Here is a 17,941-nt window from a genome sequence, read left to right as displayed (position 1 = left end):
GCGGACGTAAATAAATCTCGCGCAATCGGCGCCTCATCGCGAAAGTTTCGCGAGATAAGAACCGTCGATGAAAACCGAGCGGAGTCGCGCGTTCTTCTGCGGTGCGCTGCGCAGCGATGCGTTCCGATACGCGTAGTCGTTTCTCCTACCACAGCGAATCGTTACGTCGATTACGAAATCGGGCGGCACGGGGAGAAAGATAACCGTGTGTACGACGGACAAACTTTACCCTCTTGTATCTCGAATTGAGGCGCGACGGCAGATAAGCGAGTACACGATGCGACGTACACGCAATTGTACAGCGTGTCGCAGAACTTTCGCAGGTAAAACGTGCGCTGCTTCTTTTGCCAAATAAATTTATACACATATGTTGTTCCGTGTGTTTCGCTTACGCAACGTATGCCACGTATATAATTATTCAAATAATTCAATATTTGCGCTGTTTACGAAATTCTATATAGATACGATAATAATAATAATAGGAATGCCGTGTAATGTTTCGAGAAACATTTACGTTTAGTTTGTAGCATTTACTTTATGCAGTTGTTATTTAGATATCGGTATATTACGGCAAAATGATATTATTAATCTTTGTGTTGTTACGTAGGAAATTATTTAGCTTTAGAAGACATTTTAAAGAGAAACTTGCAACAGATTACCGCAAATCTTTCTTGACAAACTTTGCCGTTTTCGAGACATATTTCAAGTGCAGTAATAAATGCAGTGGCGCTTCATGAAAATAGGGCCACTTAAGAAAAAGGAAAACAACAATCATCAGTAAGAATACTAAAGTTTGAATTTGTACTACACTTAGGTATTATATTATTTATCTCAAACGTAAGAAACTAAAAACAAATTTTCATTTTGTTGCACTTGAAATAAGAGAAATGATTAACTAATATAAATACATCGATTTCTATGTAAATGGTTCTACTTTCATGATCATCGCTGTATATTTGTCGGGGATTTTTATTTTTATCACCTTTAAGAGTTCGTCGACGGAACTTGGCGACACCGTAAGTTTACCGGCGTCATTGAGCTACGAGTTTCTTCATCATCTTCGCGACGTAACTCGTTTGCGATCTTATCAGTTCGCCTTATCTACAAACACCGCTCGCTGCAATCAGGTAACGGTACGCCGATATCAGTTTGCGAGGCTCGAGTTATCGGTGTTGGCACACCGCGTATACATGTTGCGGCGAATCGAAAGAAGAAAAAATGCATAGACGATTGAAATCATGAAGTATATTTTTTCGCGCGATTTGAATATCCGTTGAACTTCTTTGGATAATAAATGAGGAGGAGGAGGAGGAGGAGGAGGAGGAATTTCAAAGGCGAAGAGCTCGTTTGCGCTTGTCGGCGAATAGCCGAGTGCCATTGACGCGTATCAATAACTCGCGTGTAAAACGAACGATCGCCAATTAGTTACTTAAATGAGATGCAGAATTTTCTCGTTTGCTCTACCTTTTCCATATACCTGAGTAGCGGCGATCCCCAATAAATTCAGAGTAAGTTGTTTCGTAGCAACGGCGTTCGTATTGGCCGTGGAGCACGCCTCGGCGCGGTAAAGCGAATTGCACTCGACGGCCGTAAAGTGGCCGACGTCCATTAATCTGATGCCGGTTGCAAGGAACCCGCGCACGGAAGGTGCACTCATTAAAATAGCGCGACTTAATGGTCATCACTCGCGTGCCTGCCTGCTTGCGCGCGTTGTCCCTCCGTAAGCGCGCTCGTTAATGGGAATTATTTCATATTCAAGAGAGAAATCTATATGCGCTCTTCTGGCAGCGCTCTCGCGACGATCCGAATCCCGTGGTGATTTTAATTAATAGCATTAATTGCGACAAAGCCACGCGTTACATTCAGCTGGCGACCATTTAATTGCGAGTTATTCAATTTTCCGTGCGACGACGATACGCGCGAATTTCGGACACGTTCGCGAGAGCGATTGTGCTACAGCAGAGCGCGCGCTGGTGAATAGCGACGTCGCCGCGTCGCGGCGTCGCGCGTCGCGTCGCGCCGACCAATCGGCGGCGAAGCGGTAAATCGGATCGACACGACAGCGATAACGCTTAGAGTGCCTAACGCTGCTCGGCGACGCTATTTTCGCTATTAAACCCATGACGCTCGACGCTAGTAATTATATTTAATTTTCTTTATCTTTTTTCGTTGCAGGTAAGCTCAACTAATTGACAGCGCGCTCGACGCGGGTTGATCGATCGAAGCGTCCGGTTGCTCGCCAGAGAGGGAACGAAGAACTTGGCGGAGCCTGAATATTGCCGGAACAGGTAACGAAGGGACGTGAAAATGGCGAAAATTATTCCCCGTGACGTTGATTTCTCCTTATTAGACTTGTCGGTCTTCTTCCTGGCGGAAGAACGGCATGCGGCAGTTCTCAGATGACACGCGAAATTGACACGCGAATTAGACAATACGAGTAGTAACGCAGAATCACAGACGAATGAGGATCAACATCGTTACGCGGTAGTCAAATGTATTCTACGCTCGCGCTTAATTGTTCAAGTATTGTCGATATGAAAGTATCAATGAAATCGCTTCTCTCGTCATTACTTTTGCAATCCTTCAATATTTATCTTCAAACGACTAATAATATTGTCAATATGGGAATATTGACAATAAATATTGACCTTCCTGGCCTTAACGAAGGCGCACATGATTTGTTGGCTGACCCACGCTAGGTATCGGAATTGAATCGATATTCGTTTGCCCGGAATTACCATTATATTGACCAGAACACGGAATCGAGAGACTATTTCATGACCTCGCGGCGCATGAATATTTGAGTACCACTGACGGGATTACGAAAAGATCTCAATAAATAAAGCACGAATACGCTGCTAAGTGCCGCAAACAATCGGGCATTATTAATCGCACGCGGCTTCGCGCATCCGCTAATCCGATTTTTTCCGGAAAACGCGTTTAGCTTTCGAGCGCCCGTTACTATCGTTCCCGTTACGAGAGGCGCGCGCGCGCGCGCGTTACACACGGAAATATACAAAACTGAACGAGGATAGAGATTGTCGATTATCGGTTAAGAGCAATATATGCGATTATATTGGCGCGTTAGTGCGTTGTTATTATTTCAATGACAAAGGTAAAAATCTCAAAGCGCTAAAATGCGAAAGTTTGAAGCTGCAATCGCCGGATACTGTAAATATGCACTCTTTAATATAACTATAAAGGGGAAAAGTAGCTGTAATGGAAATCTTGAAAAATTGAATTTGGTCTCTCTTTATAACAAAAAACACACGCGCACACGCGATGTGTTCGACATTTTCACGACGGTCGTCGTTATGTTTGCGAAAGCGTACGTCCGTTACTGTGAGGATACATACGTATGTATGTACGTCGACTACATATTTGGCTGAGGAAAACTCGTTTTTCCCCTCTGGTTGTACACATCGGCTACATAACGTGTTTCGCGAGCGCGTGTCGGTTGAGCTGACAGGCTAAAAATGACGAGTGAGAAGAAAAGGTGAAGTAACGAAAAACGAGCAGCGATGGCATCGATAATCGATGCCTCGAACGATCGATAACTCAACACGCAAGTGCAATGAAGAGAAATCAAACGGATCGGTGAGCTTTTTCTATGGTACTAAATACTCGCGCGTCAACGTCGCGCACTGTGAACGATCTGAGCGAAAGGTATTCAGAAGCAAATTAGATGATAGATTGTTTGGGTACACTGTACAAGTTGATCGGCTCCGCACCTCTATGTTCTATACAACTTAAATGCCGCGCTCTTGTTTGACAGCCAAGTTCTTTTTTTAACGAAACATTTATTGCGCATATTTTTCAAGCGCTTGCAAGAACATATTTGACAGAATTAGTTATTTTTTCCTACTTTATTTTACACTTACGTAATTATGTCTATATATTTCCGAATAGATATCGGAGATACGACCAGATAACGAATACAGATAACGAAGATGTCAATATTGTATTGATTCAATTTTCAAAGTAATATTCGCCGGTTCTCTGCAGTCTCCCTAGTCTCGTATCCCTTTTTGGCGAACGCGATTTTATTTCGCCAACTACTACATATGTATCTTGGCACGAGAAGATCCGAAATTCGTCATTCGTTGTCGAGTATAGGAAGAATAGCAGTTTGTTCTCCGCTTTCTGCGTCAGAAAGCCGGACACCCGAAAGGCAGTCTCGCGGACCTTACTGATTTATTATTGATCGGGTATCCTCGATCGATGCATGCCCCATACCTTCCCATCGGCCGCTTGTATCGCCCCGTCGGATATTCCGAAAGTGCGCTTGGCGGAACAAAGCTCCTACCTGATTTATTATTGAGCGTAAGCAGGTTTTCCTTTCGGGGTTTGCCACCGGCGCTAGCTGCAGGGAAGGGATTCGGGACTGACGTTAATAGTCGACCCGACGCCCAGCGTCCGCCCGTGTCCCGCCCGGGAAATGTGTCGAGAGTCGTCTCGAGAATTTTCAAGCGCCGTAGAAAATCTCATAAAGGCTCGAAACACCCTTACCGTCATCTTCTGCAGCGTACCGTACAGTAGGTGTATCCTAGTTTTCAGTAAACGATTGAACTTGTTTTTTCTTTTATTGAATTTATTACACAGCGTAATATGATATTATTTATTTTTATTTATTTCGAAATGGAAATCACATCTACACAGTAGAGTTTGTGGGCATTCATTGATGATTTTATTATTTTGGTATTTATTTTTATTATAAATTGAAATCTCTTGATTAAAATTAGATATTGTTTTGTTGTTAAATATAAAATGGAATTTAATATAAAAATAAATTTAAAAGTATTTATCAGTTTAAACTTTAGTGAAATGATGAAAATTTAAATACAGATCGCTTTATGAATTTTATTTTGTAAACTAGTCGAATCTCTAGAAGATGATCAGTGCATCTATTCGCGGGGAAAGAAGATATCTAAATACGAGGAAGAAAACAATAAAAATAAATTTAAATGCGAAAATAATATAAAATCTATTTTAACTGTGTAAATAATACTACATATAATCATTTTGCTTGAACCTGCCTGTAGTTTGGCTAATAAAAATTTGAAAATTTTGTTTTATGCGACAGAATAATGTAATTTAAAAACAATGTATTAATTTGCATATGAATACTTAATCGAAAGAAAATTTGTATTTATACTGACAGAGGGAGAGAGAGAAAAGAAACTATACATATAAAATCCATATAATTGTAAAAGTATTAATATCTCTGTATTTTTATCAAAATTATCAATTTTTTATTAAAATTTTTCCTCTGTTGACTTTATTGAAATTCATATCCATATATAACATTGATCCATATATAAATTGCGCTTTTTTTCTACTCTTTTCTAATCTGATTTAATAAATTGACTAGATTACCGTTCGACATTGAACATCATATTCTTAAATGCGAGTCATTTATTATACACGGAAATACGCAAGTTTAAGGCGAGCATAATAAAATGTTATGCGCGCATAGCAATTGATTGATCACATTGTTAGCTTGAGGTGGTACGCAATTGATTGCTGCCGTTGTTGGTGTTAACTTTAAGCACGCTCAATGTATCGCTAAACTATTAATAATCCGATTATTCGCTCCCATTTCTGTAGCTCGCTCTCACCTCGCCTCACTCTAAGCAGTCTCTTTCTCCAGGCAGTTCAACGATCCCGATGAAAAGAACGAAAGGACTATTTCGTCTCAATGGACTAACGCATTTTTAATCTTTGATTGAGTTGGCCGTTATTCGTTTGATACCGTAATTCTCCGATCGTCGCATAATCGTAATTACCGGCCAGTCGACCCCATTATTCTATCGACCCAATTTTCAGCGTAAATCATGCGTAATACAATATTAGTTATTGATAACTGCAAGTATGCGTTTGCAATTTCCATCAGTTTACAGTTGCACAGTTGTTGGTTATAATCGTTTCTACTGAATCATCAATTTCTTATCTCCTTGCGATATTTCATGCGAATAATTCTTTATCTCTACCTCAGTATCCACTTTAACATTCTCACTAATATCGATTGGTACCAGAGAGCTTTTCCAAGATTGTACTTCAGATGCGCTAATGTTACGAGTACGTAACATTGTGAAATATGATTCTGAGACACCGTTGTGTATTGCAAATAAGTATAAAAACTCGTACTTGATTTATATACGAAATGCAGCAAACGAAACTCTTAATGATGTAAAATTGAAGTAGTAGAAATTTCCTTTTGCTTTCATGAAAATAAAATAAAATAAAAAGTTATTTTCTCTGGTGAGTTCGTGCAGCACTAACTGATTCGTGGTGAGATTTTTGAGACGCGATCAACCATGCCACGCCATCCCGGTGGCGACTTATCGTGCATTATCCGCGGGATTACTGTGTCGCGATTCTACGGTTCTCGAAACTTTTAGTTAGCTTTCTCTGCCACTCGTTCGTACCGCAGTAAAACTCGGTAAACGCTGTCTGGCGGGAACTTAAGTGGTACGGCAAGCCGCGACGAAAGCGCTGTCCACCGTGACGGAGGATCAAATATCCGGCGATCGTACGTGTACTCGTCGGGTGGTTCTACTTGTGGACGCTTCTTGTGGCTATCACAAACGCCGTGTTTCAGAAACGACGGTATTGCTGAGAGACGAGAGGGCATTCTCGAATCGATACGATATACATACGCGACTTTGCAATCAAATTTTTATTACATCTGTGCGTCATTAAATAGCTTAATTTGTTAGCGTAATTTGTGTAATAATTGACATCTTTTATCGTATATCTTTATTATTCCTCTAATTGATCTTTGGTATTTAATATTTGAAAGTCAATAAAAAGATAGACTTGCAAAGAGAAATTCAAACGAATGCAAATGTATCACAAATAAAGAAATGGCTGTGAGATATTCCTGTGCACGTTACGACTCGCTTGCAAGCGTGTGCGTGTGTACAGCATTCGGCTCTTTATATATGCAGGGATCAGACAGCGCTTGGTCGCGATTCATAGTGCCTCAGGGCGATTTATCGGAAGATTATGAGCTAACGTCTGGTATCACGGAGTCCTGGCTATCGCGGGACGTATAGGACCGTCGCCGTCGGTCAGAAGAAGGTGAGGGAGCCCGTCGGTGTAACAGTATCAATAAATCGCCGAAGAAAAATGAGCTCTCGCGGATTCGCACGATGCGAACCAGAACCTCGTGAAAAATAGGTTTTTGATATGGCCCCGCTTCGTTGTAACGACGTACGTGCGACAGTAGTTTGCGATGTATTCGTCGTCGAGCACCAAGAGATAATCTGATGTTGAATTGGTCGGGAATCGCGAGTTAATCTTGCCCTTCCTTCGATAAAACTGTCACTTAATTTTTTTTTCTTAACGATGAAATGTCGCCGCTCTGAATCATGTCTCACCAAACGCATGCTGCGAATGCGAAATGAGCGGAAGACCAATCGATTAAAGGATCAATACTTAATCCCGATGAATCGTTAAAGGACACGGCTTGAACTGAATTGAGACTATTCGAGAGACAATTTAATCGAATTCGCTCATTGGAAAGAGCTTCTCGGATGCGATGAGTAAGAGTAGACCGAATTAAATGGATACACATCGGAGCCTTTTTACTCCCGTGCAATCCGCAATAATTTACCGGTTGGCTTGCGGTATGAGAGAAGCGAAACGATAGCGGCTAATTCGCCTAGACGTTTATTTGAGAACTGAATTATTGATTATGCCAGCGGTGTACGTAGCAGTTGCAATAAATCGGCAGCACTCGGCTGCGCGCTCCGAGGGTATGATGGTTTCATGTAATATTAATAAGGTAATAAAGTTCCTACTCGTTATGCGAATGTTTACTAGCTAATCGAACTTGTTTTATACTGAAACACACTTTTCTTTATTCTCCCTGTTTTTCATTTACCATCATTATCTTTCAAGCTATATTAACACACAGAATGTTCTGTATTTTCTACTTTCTTTTACTTTTGAATTTTTAGCCTAGAATTAGATTCCTGAGTGAAATTTCAAGGTGCTAAATAGTTAATCAATTATAGATAATTTATATTTACAAATTTGACAAGTTATCAGATATTTATTCTTTTTTCTGTTTTTGCTTTAAATTTATCGGATTTAATATTATATATATAATTTTAAATATTACGTACACAGAGATATTTAAAATTAAAATAAAACGGGCAATACTTGAGATATTATTATAGATTGTGGAAAGGAAATGAGTATTTTGGAAAAATCGAGGAATATTATTACCGCGATTCTCTATACGTATAAGTTGCGCGATGATTAACGCAAATTCGTAGTATTACATTGGAAAATATCCGTTTCTTTAATGAAAACCGCAATCATCATCGTGCGTGTGCGATCTTGGCACGTGTAATCGCCGTCACGACGACGTTGAGCTAATTAACTCGATGATCATCGGAGCCAGTTACGGGGCGAAATCGATTTAGATGCGGATCTGCACGGCCATCGTCTTGGCCTGATATCGGTTGTGGGGATGAACGAGTTCTACGACCTCGTTAATTACCTGAGTTACTGCGAAACTTTTCTACGATTCGATGGTAGAGAGCCACGAGGATCTCTAATGGATCCTGTAATGGGTTCGCAGCGTGATTAGGGGATTCGCAAGATCGTTCGCAGCCAGGACGATTTTTGCACGTGGATTAACACTTAAATAGTTGCGCGCGAGATTCAACTGATTTCATTATTATAAATTAAGAAACAGTTCAACTGATTCTATTGTTATAAATTTAGAAACAGTTTTTTTTCGATGCCATAGATTCTATCAGCTATTGCTTCTTCATTTCAAAGAATAATTTATATATAAAAAGCACGTTTATTAAGATTCCGCATTTTCTTGAAACGTAAGGAAACAGCAATCAGCATTTTTTGCTTACACAATTCGTTATCTAATTTGATTAACTCAGAGTACAAGATAATTAAGTATATATCATAAAAGCAATGAGAATTAGTGCGATTGTTTTGCTCTCTTCGGCATCCTTTTCTTGTTGCAAAGCCTCTCGTCGTCGTAAAACCTTTGTCTAGATAAAAATAAACCGTAATAATGTTGCGAGAATAATGAATTAATAGTAAAAGTTATTTTCAGTCAAGAAAGTTTGCCGCTACGTGTAAGTGTTAAGCGTCCCTACGGCAAGTCTAAGTCCGCAATTCGCTAAACTGTGCTTCGTCCATACTAAAAGATTCTTTGCGTTTCTAGCCGGCTTATCGAAAGCAGCTCACCGCTCCGTTCCGTGTCGAACTTTCTCGATCGTGTATTCCATTAAATTGCTTCCCAGTGGGCGAACGCCATGCCTGGTACTGCCGGCAGCCAAGAATATTTATCTTTAATACGTACGCTCATCCGTGCGCCGCGAAAGGTACACGGTACAACGTCTGCCTCGTTGCGTGGAAAAACATTTTCCGTTTTATTCGAAAAAACACGGAACCACCGGGTGGTCGGCAGTGCCGACACCGTTCGATGTGGCGCGGTCGCGCTGCGTGCTGCCGCTACATGGTTGCCCATAAAGCCTCGCGATACTATCGAGTCTCGGATCCATAAAGGCCGGTAATCGAACGGAGCACGGAATAAAGTGAATCCCTTCGCCGGGGAACTGCCGGCGAACTGATCGATACTTTCGTATTCGCGCGACAGCTTCTGCCTTTCCGCGCCGTATTCGTTCCACGATAGTTCCAAGGTCACGGTCGTTTTATCTCTCAATCTCTTCTACTTCAACTTCGCCTTGCTTTTTTCGAGAATGTACGTCGGATTTAGCGACAGTGTATCGCTGGCGTTCAGAACGAAAGAGAACTCATCCGCCGCAATCCGAATCGGATTCTCTCCCTCCGCGAGATTCCGTCGGGATCGTAAAGTCGCCTAATCGGATGAGAGGTTCAAGTGCCGGTTCAAGTGCGGAACGAGAAATGAAAACGTTCGTAAAATCGTAATTTCCGCAAGGTGAAGCCTAGAAAGGCTGTACGCTCTATCGCACTTCTCCATTGTTCACCGAATCCGAGCGAGATGAGAGGCGAAGATATGAAATCGGAGCGAAGCTGCGATGCGTCACTGTGCAGCGTTGGAGAGCTTTCCAAATGTATACTTGATGAGGTATATACGTTTCGCGGAATCGCGAACGGGGAAAGTTTTCTATTTCAATCGTGGTGATCGATATACCCTCGGGGTCGGAGTTGCATTCGTGTCGCGGGTTGCTTCGAACAATGATCCTCCTTCCCTCGATTTTTCTAGTTATAGATTCTAAGATAGCCTACTACTACACGTCAAAAACTCGAGTGTACGCTGAAAGTTTATTTAAGATGCTTGCATGTTAATGTATGCTCCACGAGATGATACTTTTGTGATAAACAAGTTCAATTCCACTTTTATTTTTCGTTCTATTTTTTATGAAAGTAAATACAATTTGAAATTGTACATAGATGAACAATATTTGTAAGGTCCTAGTGACCGAACGTGTATATCTACGTATAGATCCAGACGCAAAAACTTATTGTTAATTTGCTTTTCAAAAAAACATTTGAGATTAATAATAATAAGGTTTTATATAAACATCTGGACATATAATAGGTACACTGAGCCGTATTTTCTTTATATATTGTTTACGAAATAGCATTAAACAGTTGGTCATTTGTGCATTTTATAATTCTATATTTTAATGCGCACATTTTCTAATACATAGAAATAGTTTACATTTACAAGGACATTTTTATTTGTACTTTGATGTTGCATTGCGCAACGAAAATATGAATCTATCATGTTTGCTTTGAGATTAAAGTAACTTGAAATTTTAAAATCAAAAGGAGAGTCTGTTGTAAAGTGATGAAAAATTTTATAAATGAAACAAACAGAAGTCACGGGATATTTTACATGGCTATCGGTATCTTTTCTCTCATGTTATCCGTTCCATTTACGCTAAGTGTGCACGGATCGATGCCATTGTGTGTTTGTCAAATTTTCATTGCGCTCATCACGGATCTTATCGAGAGCCAAGCGAACCAGCTTCCAATCTAGCGATCGATCGGCGGTCTCGATAACAGAACTTTACAAGGGCTTTTACCCGCCCCGTCTTCGTCGTTTCGAGAAAACTCACCCCCACGGCGAAATAAGCGACTGTAGAAGTCCTTATCCCCCGATAAACAATGTCAAACATGCCGCGATACGACGACACTGGGCGCTTACACCGCGTTCGTTAAGGGAGGCGTCTCTTTGTTTTTTTTTCTGACCGAGCGTCTCGTTACAGCTCACAGTCTTTTTTTCTTTGTTGCGTTTTCCCGCCCCGTAGGTGGGGTGGAAAAACCTTACCTTACCTTTACACACTTCTCCCCTTTTTCCTTTGACAACCTTATCCGTCGCGTCGGGTGGTTCTTTGTAAATCTCTGTAACGTCTTCGCTGCGATCGGCGTTGTCGCGTTCGCAGGGACATTAGCTGAAAGGGGGAAGGAAGTTCATTATGTAGCGCGAATTTTTGCGACGAGCTACCAGCGGCGCATCCCTCTCTTTCTCTCTCGCGACTCGGATGAGCTTTATAATCATGAAATTTTAACGCCCGCCCCGCAAAGCGTGTGCGTTCATATTTACAATTATCTGATCATTAATTCATAAGAGTTTATACTCTCATCGCATTGATGGTGTAATAGCGCGCTTCCGTCACGCTCGTGGCTCCTAATTACGCGAAAGGCGTAATAAACGCATGTATTGCGCTGCCGTCGCCGGCGTGCAAGGTTTAATTGCTGTTCGACGTTAAACGGCGCGATTAATGCGAGGTCGTCTTTGCGAATCGCGCCGCAACACCGATATAGACTCACCGCCAATACGTCGGCATCCTCTACCACCGAGATTAAACGGCCGCGGGCACGTGCTCTTGGGAGGGCTCGGCGCCGTTCTGGCAGGTGCGCCTCGGCTGTGTTTGACAGGTGCGTCATTGTTAGCGAAGCATAAAGAAAGGAAGTGGCAAGAGTCAATCCCGAGCGGCAAGGGCGAAAAGTCGAACGTTTGTGGGGACGGACGGCAAAAATGCAACGGCGTAAACGCGAATGTAATCGTGACTTTCGATTTGCTATTTTCATGTATTTATGTCTGTATTTCGACGTCGCGAGACGTGTATTTCCTGCTCTCTCTCTCTCTCTCTCTCTCCCTTTCTCTCATTTCACGTTTTGAGATGCATATTCAATCGCAGGCGAAAATAGTTGCGGAAACTTTTTCCATTTAACGAGTTATATATTTGCAACGAGTCATATATTTCAAGATTACCTTATTTTGAAAATAAAGCTCTCTGGTATTGTATCGAAGGTACTTTCATCGAAGACAGCAACGGATCAATGTAATATCACAAATCTACATTTCTCCGTAGCTGAACGGAACTCTCTCGTAGTGAAGTTAAATCTCATAATATATTGATGCGGCGCATCAATTATCGATATGCCGGATAAAACTTCTTGAATTTCTCACAAATTTCGAATTCCCTCTATATACTCGCGCATATTTTGACTGCAGTTAAAGTTACCTATTTTTAACTAGCTATATAAATTTTTGCCTTTCCGTTTGTATGAGATTGTTTAGGAACTTGATTCGATAATCGTGTGTATCGTGAAAATTATAACATTCTCTGTATTCAACACGTGTTGAGTGCAATGTCTCTCGACCGTCGCCATTATCCATTTCGTTTTAACGCTTACATTCACCAACGCAGCTTCCACAGATTTCACGAGCGAGGAATATCTGTCGGCGCGCCATTGGACGCACAGTAGCCTTCTGTTTTCCGAGGGAAAACAGAGTGAGAAAAGCAATGTTGCAGATGAGGGCACGAGGGAAGGGCAATCCAGTCAGTCACTCGGACATTCACAATATGGATCCCTTTGGTGTAATCGCGACGCGGAAGCCCCTTGTTTCTGCGAGCCTTCGGTGAACGCTTCCCAACCCTCCAACAAACCTTCTTCGTCCCCTCCCTCCCTCCCTTGCTCTTTCCAACTCTCTCGCAGGCAGTTGGACAGTCTCTCGCCCCATATTCTCTGTCTAATTTGCCAACCTAAGCCGTCGGGACCAACCGGAGAGAATGACGGCGATGGTAGCCCAACTTCATTATTCTCCCATTGTATCAGCACCCCCGCGGACATAAATCATGGAGGGTCCACCCTCGCGCATCCCACCGCCAATGCCACTGGCCGGGGATTTCGTTTGATTCCCGTCCATGGAAAGCACAGGCCGCGAGAAACGGCCACCGACTTTCTGCTCCAATTTCCGCTTTTCGGTTGTCCACTTCGACCGGCCGTCCGGCGTTCGCCGATAATTTCTGCACGGTCACTTCCTGCGTGTGATTCGTGGCCTGCCGAATTTTCACGCTTTTTATATAACGCGAAAAAAAGAGAAAGATGGAAGATCGGCGTTATTTCTTTCGTGGAGAAACGTGGTTTTTAAATTGTTTTGTACACGAAAGCCCGAACGCGTTTCCTTGTTTTTTTTTCTTCACGATTACACGTTTATCGCTTAATCCGTCATCTTGTAATATGGTGCGTGTTTTATTGATGTGAGTAAAATCGATTTAACCCCCGAATAATCACGTCGCTCTAAATATAATACATTGTTTCTGCGCTTTCATGTATAACGCCAGATTAGCAACGTTATTGTCGGGTATTCATTTTTTTAATAATACATACCATTTTTTTTATTTTTGTAAACATTACAAATATGCGCGTTAAATATTCATTAATTAAAGATTACCACAATGTAGCAAAATAGCATAAAATTTGGTAAAAAATCTTAGAGTTTAATCATTTTAAATTGGTTTTTAGACTTTTAAATAAAACCCATATGTGTTTATGTCACTTTAACTCATCGTCTTTTATGGCGTTATATCCATGCGATTTTTATTGCCTAATTAAATTATACAGCACACTGCGTGATCAATTGTGCGATACTTTGGGAAGCAACCAGCCAGCGAGGTTAATGGCGGATGTTAACCTTTCTCGATGAAGGGACATACGCGCTCTCTCGATCGATATATTTATTTATTATTCACGAGCGCAGCATCTACCCACGCGACAACCATTGAGAGCTCATTGTAAACTGATTTTCCACGTAATACGGGCAGTATTTATCCTGGTATAATTATTGTACGAGACGTGCGCATTTTCAAAGAGCTTAACGACATAACTGTAATAATTGCAAACAAATATTATTCGCTAATAATCTAATAATTTAATTAGATGATACGTACTATTATTACATATACTATGATACATTATTAGGATAGTGGACGTTACACGTTTTCTGCTATAGAAACTTAATCGTGAAAATTTATCGGCAAATTTATGGCTTTAATCGGCATATTTGCAAAATATCGAGATATTATCTATTTGGTATTGCTAAGACAAGCTCAAACTACGCGAAACTTCTAACGGGCGATCAAATTTAACACGCGTAATAACATTGTACCGTTAATGCTGGCAGATTATATTACGCACTTAAGCATAACTTATGCTGGCACGTGTAATTATGTTCGGGTCCTGTAAAGCGGGGAATGCAGTACACATCTATATCGGTGGCCGAGGTCTACATCGTTACAGGTGTTTGCGTATTAATTTCACGATCCTTACTCCCGACGCTCGCGTACCACACACCGTCGTGATGTCTAAACTCTCGTAAGTGGACCAGCAATGACGTTAACTATTGAATTTCGAACTAAATTCAAGGAACGTTATCCTATGCATGCAATATCCACCCATGCAATACCAATTATCTTTTGATGCGTCCAAGAAATGTTTACAATTCTGTTAACGATAATACATATACAATAAATATCGTTTCTATTTGTGGAAAATTATATCAGCATCACATAAATTTTCGTTGCTTCAGATTCGAACCTGAGCAATATCTGAAAAACGATTATTCTTCTTCCCGTTCGGGCAATTCTCGGAACCTTGTGAGGGATGGTCCCGTAATCGAAGGTTCGTGATCGGAGAGTCTCGGTGGACAGTCGGAAATTTATTTTCAACAAATTGGCCGATCGTTCAGATTTCGCACTAGATAGCCGTTACGGAGTGGCGTGGTGAAACGCGAGCGGCGAGAGCACTGATAGGGGATAGACAGGATCGCATTAGGGTCTGATGGCGTCACGGGGTCGTCCAGCGAAGGTAAAAAGGGTGACCGATTCGCTCGAATGACGGCGCGAAAGGCACATGAGCGTCGAGAGGATAGCGTAAGAAGATATGTTGCAGCTTCTCGAAAGTGTAGAAAAGTACTTTTTAATATTTTCAGTATTGTATTGTCTACATATTTTGTAAACAATCTCATGCAAATAGGACGATTTTCCGCTGCTGTTGGGACACAGTCATTAAACGTCGACATTGAATTACGTTATTTGTATATTGTCATTTGTGTAGACAACGACATATGGAACAAGTGTTCACGCTACGTGTAAAATATATGGCTTTAGTCGATACGCAGGCATTCTCGAGGTGCGAAAATTGTTGAAAACTACTAGAAAGTTTGGTTGAAATTTTGACGTGCTTTACCAAACCGTGACATAACATGAAATCCGACGACACATTTATTGCAACAGTGGCAAACGAATGTGCTAAATATCATGTGACAAACTTGATGAAGCGGTTTATTATTAATACAAAATGTTAATTCTATAATCTATAAATACACAAAGTTAGATTCAGTACTTGTATAATTAAAAAGTTAAAATTGAAAATATTATACACTCGTAATGTTAAATATTCAAAGCAATAATATTCATCAGAAGGAAATTTAATTAACGATAAAATACAAATAATGAATTTATTGCGCTATTTTTTCTCTTTTTAAACAAATAGACATTTTAATTTACACTTTTAATAAAAATTGTCTGGGTGTGTATTTTTTTCTTTTTTTTTAATTATACTGGCGTCCACGAAAGTGCATAAAATTACAAAGCGATGCACCTGTCATCGGCTATGAAACTGGAATATGGATCTTCGATGTAACTCGATTAAGTCCCTTGTCGTGAACAGGGAGAGTCATTTGATGACAGTACGCAATTTGCGTCTGGCGGGGGCGTCATTTTGGTATTTTGATGCCAGTTGATTCACTATGAATCATGAATCACGATAAAAGATTCATTTTTACGGGTCTCGCCTGGCATATCGCGGCAACTCGCGTCTGTATTTTCTCATTAGCGGCGTGTAATTATTGGGATATAATGTGGTGACGATACGTCAACGTGGAGAATTAAATGCCAATGCAACAGGCGACATGTCGGCTTTTTCGTGTTACAAATACAACGTCTAGTTGAGTCGAAAATAAAATAAAAAAAAGTAATATTTTTATCGTTTCGTATGTAGCTTATGTTTTATTTTTTTCACGATAGAATTTCATGTTGACAAGAAGTCTATATTGACAAACTAAACGGTGATAACGAATTATACCGCGATTACGACGCTTAATACCACGGATTTCGTTCCGACTAATTTTACATTTAAATCCCTTTTGTACAGGACGACAAAGTCTTCCGCTGCAGGATTTGAACGTGAGCATAAATGAGCTGCGCAATAACGGAGATAACGCGATACTCGCGTCCGACATTCACGTAGATCAGTGTTTAAGTTTGTTGCGTCGTTCTTTTTTATCAACAAAGCCACCACCGGGAATCGATAAAGCGAAGCCATTCCTTAAATGTACACAGCTCAAGATTGATAAAGCCGATCACGTTGATCCGCTATCAAACAGACACTAATCTCTCGATATTTATTACACACGTGGCAACGCAGTCAATGTGTCTATAAATATCCATTGTGGTCGACGAGTTTCTTGCGGGCGCGGGTGAGATTTCGGGATGATTCACGAGCGAGACGATCTTTGATGTTCGCCGATTTCGATGATTTAGGACCGATACCGCGAAAGCGCGCACGAATTTGTCGTCGACGAGACGGACGGATTCGCCGCAGCGCACTGTCGACCACGTAAGCGAAACAATTTATCGAGAGCCGATAGATCGGGAGCCGATAGCTGGCGATACTGCAGTTTCGCTCGTATAAAGTTGCCCGTGCGATGAATATCGAGAATAACTTTGCCGAGCGAGTCGTTGTTTCTGTATGCGTCTAACTGAACCGCTGATCACGCTTTTTTTTTGGCAGAAACAACAGCTCGAGAATCGTGAATCGCACCGCGTCATGCCGGATGAGATATACGAGGTGTGACGTAAATGATCGGTTTAAAATACCTTCCGTCGCTCGATTACTCGACGATATTTGTAGATTACACTCGGCGCGATTCGCAGAAGATCTTCAGTATTATCTTGAAATACTCCGCTCTCACGACGCAGTAAACACGTGTATAACGAATCTGAAACGCTGCATGTAGGAAATAATAAGTTTTACGCAACGAAGATACGAATTTACACAAATTTGTAATTTAATCCGCGTTATCCAATGCGGCACACTTTGAGAAGTATTGCGAAGAGTATATCTGTTCTTTACAAAGGCCAATAAATTTTCGTAATGCACATTTATCGCGTACACATCGTGCGATAATAGACCGTGGACCAGCGTTTATAATGGGTTTTGGTCAGATTTAAATTGACTTAGTAGCGTAATATATATATTTCAATATGTTAGCGTGTTAAAAAAATTGCACATGTTTCTCACACACCAACGACACTGACACACACTACGATACCACTTGTGTGGCGTGAATCCATTAAGCGTCCATCACATAATATATAATGTATTTATCGTAGATGCAAGATATAACGGATTTATAAATATGCATTCTCATTACAGTAATGTAATATCCTGACCGTGGTCATTGTTGTCATCGCTAGTCGATTACAATCGGGAGATCCATTAAATCTTGATACCCTGATACATGGATGTTGACCAATCGGATCGTACGAGAACATCGGTAATATCAACAACGTGATCCGTATCGCCTCGACATCTCGGATATGTGCTTTAAATCGTCTCC

The 17,941-nt window shown here is 41.0% G+C and overlaps 1 protein-coding gene across 5 annotated transcripts in view; it reads left to right on the top strand.

Moving 5' to 3' along the window:
• Nucleotides 1–17,941, top strand: part of LOC105201865 (Krueppel-like factor 7) — a 328,039-nt gene that overhangs the window by 87,632 nt on the left and 222,466 nt on the right. For 2 of the 5 annotated variants that reach the window (XM_039453312.1, XM_039453314.1), the window contains one exon: nucleotides 2,176–2,288. The exons of the other annotated variants lie outside the window; for them this stretch is intronic. The gene's annotated coding sequence lies outside the window, so the exon portion shown is untranslated. The remainder of the gene's footprint in view (nucleotides 1–2,175; nucleotides 2,289–17,941) is intronic. 5 annotated transcript variants of the gene reach the window in all.

Source organism: Solenopsis invicta, chromosome 9 (genome assembly GCF_016802725.1).
Source record: "Solenopsis invicta isolate M01_SB chromosome 9, UNIL_Sinv_3.0, whole genome shotgun sequence".
In the NCBI taxonomy this organism is placed as follows: Eukaryota; Metazoa; Arthropoda; class Insecta; order Hymenoptera; family Formicidae; genus Solenopsis; species Solenopsis invicta.
This window is presented reverse-complemented; position numbering and strand designations above follow the sequence as displayed.